Raw genomic sequence first — 7,443 nt, 5'->3', positions numbered from 1 at the left:
CCAAAATATTTGAGCTTCAGCTTCAGTATCTGTCCTTCCAATGAGCAGTCAGGGTTGATTTCCTTTAGGATGGACTGATTTGCCCTCCTTGCAGTCCAGGGGACTCATAAGAGTCTTCTCCAACACCACAGTTCGAAAGCATCAATTCTTCAGCGCTCAGCCTTCCTTATAGTCCAGCTCTCACAGCCATATGTTGCTACTGGGAAAACCATAGCTTTGATTAGACGGACCTTTGTCGGCAAGGTGATGTCTCTGCTTCTTACTATGCTGTCTAGGTTGGCCATAGCTTTCCTCCCAAGGAGCAAGCGTCTTTTAATTTCATGGCTACAGTCACCGTCTGCCGTGATCTTGGGGCCCATCCTGTCTACAGGGCAGTTGCGGGAGGGCACAATCCAGCTAGAGCAGGCTCTGTGATGGCTTTCCATTCCAAAACAAATCAGTGTTTCCTTATGCTACAAGAGTCCTAGGACCAAATTTAGTTCAAATCCATCTACTTGTGAGTTAACATGACCACCCCTCCCCCCCCACACACTACATTCCTGATTTCTCTTGTAAGAAAAGCTGTAAGAATTTTACCAGCTTATAAAATGCCAAACCCATTCATTCTCTTCAGAAAAACCGATAATTCAACATGAAATCAATAGTTTGCTTTTAATAATTCATGTGCACGGAATTGTGTAACAGCCCTCACTTAAGTTACGTAATTGTTCATTTCATTTGATTATAAGGCCATTAAAACTCCAAAATACCAAAACCCACAAAACGCCAAACCCGTACAATTTCCTTTGAAATATATCAACAGAAGACATTCCTGCAACAAAAACAGTTTTAACATTCTATGCACATGCGCCCATCCCCAAATATGGACATAACAGCCTCCACTATATTTGTATAGTATCCTTGTGGATCTGTTTGGTAGGTGCAAACTTAGTGGGGTAGACTGTGACCAGGTGACTTGTGTACCTGCAAAGTCTGCTGTCTAGGTGCTAGCTGTTGATGGGCAACTTCAAGGCCTCCCTTCTTACGCTTTGTTGTTGTTGTTCAGTCGTTCAGTCGTGTCCGACTCTTCGTGACCCCATGGACCATAGCACGCCAGGCCTTCCTGTCCTGCGCTCTCTCCCGGAGCGTGCTCAAGTTCATATTCATTGCATCCGTGATGCTATCTAGCCATCTCATCCTCTGCCGTCCCCTTCTCCTTTTGCCTTCAGTCTTTCCCAGCATCAGGGTCTTTTCCAGTGAGTTTTCTCTTCGCATTAGGTGGCCAAAATATTGGAGCTTCAGCTTCATTATCTGTCCTTCCAATGAGCAGTCAGGGTTGATTTCCTTTAGGATGGACTGATTTGACCTCCTTGCAGTCCAGGGGACTCGTAAGAGTCTTCTCCAGCACCACAGTTCGAAAGCATCAATTCTTCGGCGCTCAGCCTTCCTTATAGTCCAGCTCCAGCTTACTACTGGGAAAACCATAGCTTTGATTAGACGGACCTTTGTCGGCAAGGTGATGTCTCTGCTTCTTACTATGCTGTCTAGGTTTGCCATAGCTTTCCTCCCAAGGAGCAAGCGTCTTTTAATTTCATGGCTACAGTCACCATCTGCGGTGATCTTGGAGCCCAAGAAAGTAAAATCTGTCACTGCTTCCATTTCTTCCCCTTCTATATGCCAGGAAGTGATGGGGCCAGATGCCATGATCTTAGTTTTTTTAATGTTGAGTTTCAAACCAGCTTTTGCACTCTCCTCTTTCACCCTCAACAAGAGGCTCTTTAGATCCTCTTCACTTTCTGCCATTAGGGTGGTATCGTCTGCATATCGGAGGTTGTTGATAATTCTCCCGGCAATCTTAATTCCGACCTCTGATTCATCCAACCCGGTATTTCTCATGATGTACTCTGCATATAAGTTAAATAAGCAGGGTGACAATATGCAGCCTTGTCGTACTCCTTTCCCAATTTTGAACCAATCGGTTGTTCCATCTCTGGTTCTTACTGTTGCTTCTTGACCCTCGTACAGGTTTCTCAGGAGACAGGTAAGGTGGTCTGGTACTCCCATCACTTTAAGAATTTGCCACAGTTTGTTGTGATCCACACAATCAAAGGCTTTAGCGTAGTCAATGAAGCAGAAATAGACGTTTTTCTGGAATTCTCTTGCTTTCTCCATGATGCAGCGAATGTTTGCGATTTGATCTCTAGTTCCTCTGCCTCTTCGAAACCCAGCTTGTACTTCCGGTAGTTCTCGGTTCGCATACTGCTGAAGCCTAGCTTGTAGGATTTTGAGCATCACCTTGCTGGCATGTGAAATGAGCGCAATTGTGCGGTAGTTTGAACACTCTTTGGAGTTGCCCTTCTTTGGAATTGGAATGTAAACTGACCTTTTCCAGTCTTGTGGCCACTGTTGAGTGTTCCAGATTTGTTGGCATATTGAATGCAGCACTTTAACAGCATCATCTTTTAGGATTTTAAATAGCTCGGCTGGAATACTGTCATCTCCGCTAGCTTTGTTGTTACTAATGCTTCCTAAGGCCCACTTGACTTCACTCTCTAGGATGTCCGGCTCAAGTTCAGTGACCGCACTATCATGGCTATCAGGGACATTCAGATCTTTCCTGTATAGTTCTTCTGTGTATTCTTGCCACCTCTTCTTCATCTCATCTGCTTCTGTTAGGTCCCTGCCTTCTTTGTCCTTTATCATGCCCGTCTTTGCACAAAACGTTCCCTTGAGATCTCCAATTTTCTTGAAGAGATCTCTAGTCTTTCCCATTCTGTTGTTTTCCTCGATTTCTTTGCATTGTTCATTTAAGAAGGCCTTCTTGTCTCTTTGCTATTCTCTGGAACTCTGCATTCAGTTGGATATATCTTCCCCTTTCTCCCTTGCTTTTCCCTTCCCTTCTTTCGTCAGCTACTTGTAAAGCCTCATCAGACAGCCACTTGGCTTTCTTGCATTTCTTTTTCTTTGGGATGGATTGAGTTGCTGCCTCCTGAACAATGTTACGGACCTCCGTCCATAGTTCCTCAGGCACTCTGTCTATCAGGTCTAATCCCTGAAATCTATTCCTCACCTCCACTGTATATTCATCAGGGATATGATTTAGGTCATACCTGAACAGTTTAGTGGTTTTCCCGACGTTCTTCAATTTAAGCCGAAATTTTGCAAGAAGCAGCTCATGATCTGAGCCACAGTCAGCTCCAGGTCTTGTTTTTACTGACTGTATGGAGCTTCTCCATCTTTGGCTGCAAAGGACATAATCAATCTGATTTCGATATTGACCATCTGGTGACGTCCATGTGTAGAGTCGCCTCTTGTGCTGTTGGAAAAGAGTGTTTGCTATGATCAGCATGTTCTCTTGGCAAAACTCTATTAGCTTTTGTCCTGCTTCATTTTGTACACCAAGGCCATGCTTGCCTGATATCCCGGTGATTTCTTGACTTCCTACTTTAGCATTCCAATCCCCTATGAGGAAAAGGACATCTTTTTTTGGTGTTAGTTCTAGAAGGTGCTGTAGGTCTTCATAGAACTGATCAACCTCAGCTTCTTCGGCCTCAGTGGTTAGGGCATAGACTTGAATTACTGTGATGTTGAATGGTTTGCCTTGGATTCGTACTGAGATCATTCTATCATTTTTAAGATTGTACCCCAGTACTGCTTTTCCCACCCTTTTGTTGACTATGAGTGCTACTCCATTTCTTCTAAGGGATTCTTGCCCACAATAGTAGATATGATGGTCACCTGAATTAAGTTCGCCCATGCCTGTCCATTTTAGTTCGCTGATTCCCAAGATGTCGACGTTCAATCTTGCCATCTCATGTTTGACCACCTCCAGCTTACCTTGATTCATTGATCTGACATTCCAGGTTCCTAAACAATATTGTTCTTTACAGCATCGGATTTTCTTTTCACCACCAGACACATCCACAGCTGAGTGTCCTTTCAGGTTTGGCCCAGCCACTTCACTCTTTCTGGCGCTACTTGGAAATACCCTCTGCTCTTCCCCAGTAGCATATTGGACACCTTCCAACCTGAGGGGCTCATCTTCCGGCGTCATCTCTTTTAGCCTTGTGATACGTTCCATGGGGTTTTCTTGGCAAGAATACTGGAGTGGGTTGCCATTTCCTTCTCCAGTGGACCACATTTTGTCAGAACTCTCTGCCATGACCTGTCCGTCTTGGGTGGCCCTGCACGGCATAGCTTATGGCTTCACTGAGTTACGCAAGCCCCTTCGCCACAACAAGGCAGTGATCCATGAAGGGGGCCTCTGGCATACATAATTTTAAATCTTTTTAAATTGTTATTTATTTTTCTGGAGACCACATGGTGGCGCACTAACATCAAACAAATTTGCACCAATTCTCTCTATTACAAGCTGCCTGTTTAACTAGGGGGAAAACATTTTACATCAGTGCAGATCCAGGTAAATATAAATAGTTCATGAAAAACACAATTTGTGGGCTAAGCACTGGGAGTCTGCCTTTGCCAAGAAACAAACAAACAAAAATATTCTGAAACTATAAATCAAGGTGCCACACTCAGCCACAGCTGATATTGATATAAAGACACACACACTTTTGGAGAATTAATAGGTATGGAGGAGGGATTTTTAAAAAATTGATAATTGTTAAATTGATTACAAGCCAGACACAAGGCTCACTTCCAAAGACCAATTCTTCCAAGGGCATCTCTACCATCTTATGCCAGCACTGCTGTTTCTTTTCTCTCTCAAGTCCCCTGAAGTTCAGCCATGCTTGCTGTGCCCCTGGACTCCCATGCTTTCACTCCTGTGAACATATTTGGCAGGGAGACACCATCCTGGCCCCATCCATTGGCCGGTGAAACAACAAGTACTCCAATGCTTCCTTTCCTCTTCCCTCCCCATTCCTTTTTCCTTTTGTATTGTCTACAAAATTGTGAGCCAGCAAGCAGAGACTGCCTTATCTTTTAATGTCTGTACAGCACTTAGAAAATGTTAAATGTCCCTGCAAAGTTCTAGCTGCAGTCCAATGGTGTAAATGCAGGGGATGGGGAGAATACCATGCAGGTACTGCTCTGTCATGGTCTTGTGACCTCACCTCTTCTCATTCAGCCATTGAGCAACATCCCTCTCATCGTTGGTTTTACCCTTCTTTAAAGAAATGTAGAAAAAGTGCCTCTGAGCACATCCAGAGCACCTTTCCCTCACTACTGCAGCCTGCTCTCTCACGCTTTGAATTCAAAAGCAGGTTTTCCTTGCAGGCTCTAAGGCTGGGCTCCTTCATGGGCCTGAATCTCAGTACCTCTCTCTTTTTAGAAATTAAGCATGGCCCACTCCTCCCTTGGACACATTTTGAGAAGTCAAATAATGTTTTACAACTTAAGAGTACTAATTTGTACCACTGCTAAACCTTATGCCGATTCTCAGCCTCTCTTCTCACTTTCACCATGGTTTCATAGGCCGCAATCCTATACACAGGGGGTAATCAGTGGGGCTTACTTCTGAGTAGACTGATAGACTACAGAATTGCACCAATAGGCTCTGCTTTTACTCCCTGGAATCAGAATGATGTTCCTCTCTCCTCCGTCATTTGCCGCAGGAATTGCTCATGCCATTAAATGCAGTGTTCATTAACATTTTTGCCCCTGTGGCATTTGCTTAGGGTGCATTGGCATTTCTACCAGAGTGTTCCTGTTAGCATAGATTTGGGGACTGAAAATCTGGATATGTTGATGACAGGACAGGACATTATAATAATTACAGCTCTGAATCATAGAGAAAATGAACTTCTAAGTCATAGACCACATATTCCTGGGCTCTCCAACGTGGTTCCCGTGGGCAGCAGGACACCTCTCTCGGTGCCTGCCAGACTCCCTACCCCTCCTAATTGTCATTTTATTTCAAGATTTTTTCATTACACTTTTTTAAAAACTGGGAGGCTGATATGCTGCAAAGTGCCATCTTTCTATGGGTTCAAAAGAATGGTTTTGTGTTTTGGACCTCAGATCCCACCTCTGGTTTGTATTTAGGATCTTGGGCAGGCTACTTTTCTTTTAGTCTCACCAGTTTGCCTTCTGGGAAATGAGTGTTTTGTGTCTGGCCATGCACACCATGGCAGCCATTTTATGCGTAGGTAAGCCCCATTCCCTTGGCAGCCATTTTGTGAGAGCACTCAAAATTCTGAATGTGTCCGCTGACCCAAAAGAGTTGGGGACCCTGAGGTTGTTCTCTTCTTCTAGGCTTTCAGACCACGTAGTCATGTTTTAAAAAGGCATTATTTCTTTATGATCACCAAAGGCCTTAGAGTGGGGGTTCTCAAAGCTTGCACCCCCAGAGTCCACTTGAGAGAGGTGAAAATGAGTGAGACCCCCCCAGTCACAAAATGGACGCATTATATAATTATATAACTGCTGATATAATTTTATATTGGTATCTAATCCCTCTTTGAATCATTTTCTTCCTTTCTTTTGCCACAGCTGTTCCCTTGTAGCAGTGAGTTCCATAATTCAATTTACCTCAGGTTAAGAACAGACATTGGCTCTGGTGGTAGCATTACTCAGCCTCCCTATTTTGGGAAGAATTTGCTGATCCTTCTTGTAGGTTTCTGAGAGGCATCTGACTGACTGTTCTTTGAGACAGAATGCTTAACTAGATGGTCCATGGTGGAACCTACCAAGACTATTCTATGTTCCTTAAATCTAGATGCAACATTCTCCCAATAGCAATCAAACCACACAAGAGCAGCAACATTAGAGAAGTTGGGGCACCATGATCTCTAATTGTGCTTCTCTAGTCTGGTTCTTATCCAGTGCTTATACAGCATAATTGTGGACTGAAGTGTTTTCCTTAAACAGTTGTGTCTAATTTTTGCCATTGGGCTTACAGCATACAGAGCACACAGGGGTCCATCAGATCTATTTAAAACAGGGGTGGGGAACCCCAAGCCCAGAGGCCAAAGCCGAACCACTGGAGGACCAAGCCCAGCCCTCCAGGGTTTCCCAGATGGCTATGCCCCATGCCCTGGCCCCACTCCTTCCCCCCAACCATTGATTGGTTAGTGGTGTCCCAGCTTTTGTGCAGGGTTTTCCCCATTCTAAAAGGCTGAAATGCCTCATAAGGCATAGTTATAGCAGTAAGAGGTTTTCAGCTACAGTATGCTGTTATTGTTTTTGTATTTTTGGCCCCACCTTTTTGTTTTTGACCCCGGCCGCCACTGGAATGCAGCCCCCGAGAGTTTCTCTGACATTGGATTCAGCCCTTGGGCTGAAAGAGGTTCCCCACCCCTGACTTAAACACAGTTCTGAAGCAATCTTTGTTCCTCATTAAATCAAGCCTGCCATGTGCTTGACAGACACACATACACCCTCCCATTTCTGCAATCTCAAGCAGGCATCTAAACCAGATTTATCAAGGTTTTGGCAGGCCATGTTCTGCTTGGCAGATCACAAAGCATGTGGGCCAGTCCTTGGAGTAGCTTGGTGGGATTT

Source organism: Heloderma suspectum, chromosome 11 (genome assembly GCF_057233095.1).
Source record: "Heloderma suspectum isolate Gila_16-S chromosome 11, 16-S_ref, whole genome shotgun sequence".
Taxonomy (NCBI): Eukaryota; Metazoa; Chordata; class Lepidosauria; order Squamata; family Helodermatidae; genus Heloderma; species Heloderma suspectum.
This window is presented reverse-complemented; position numbering follows the sequence as displayed.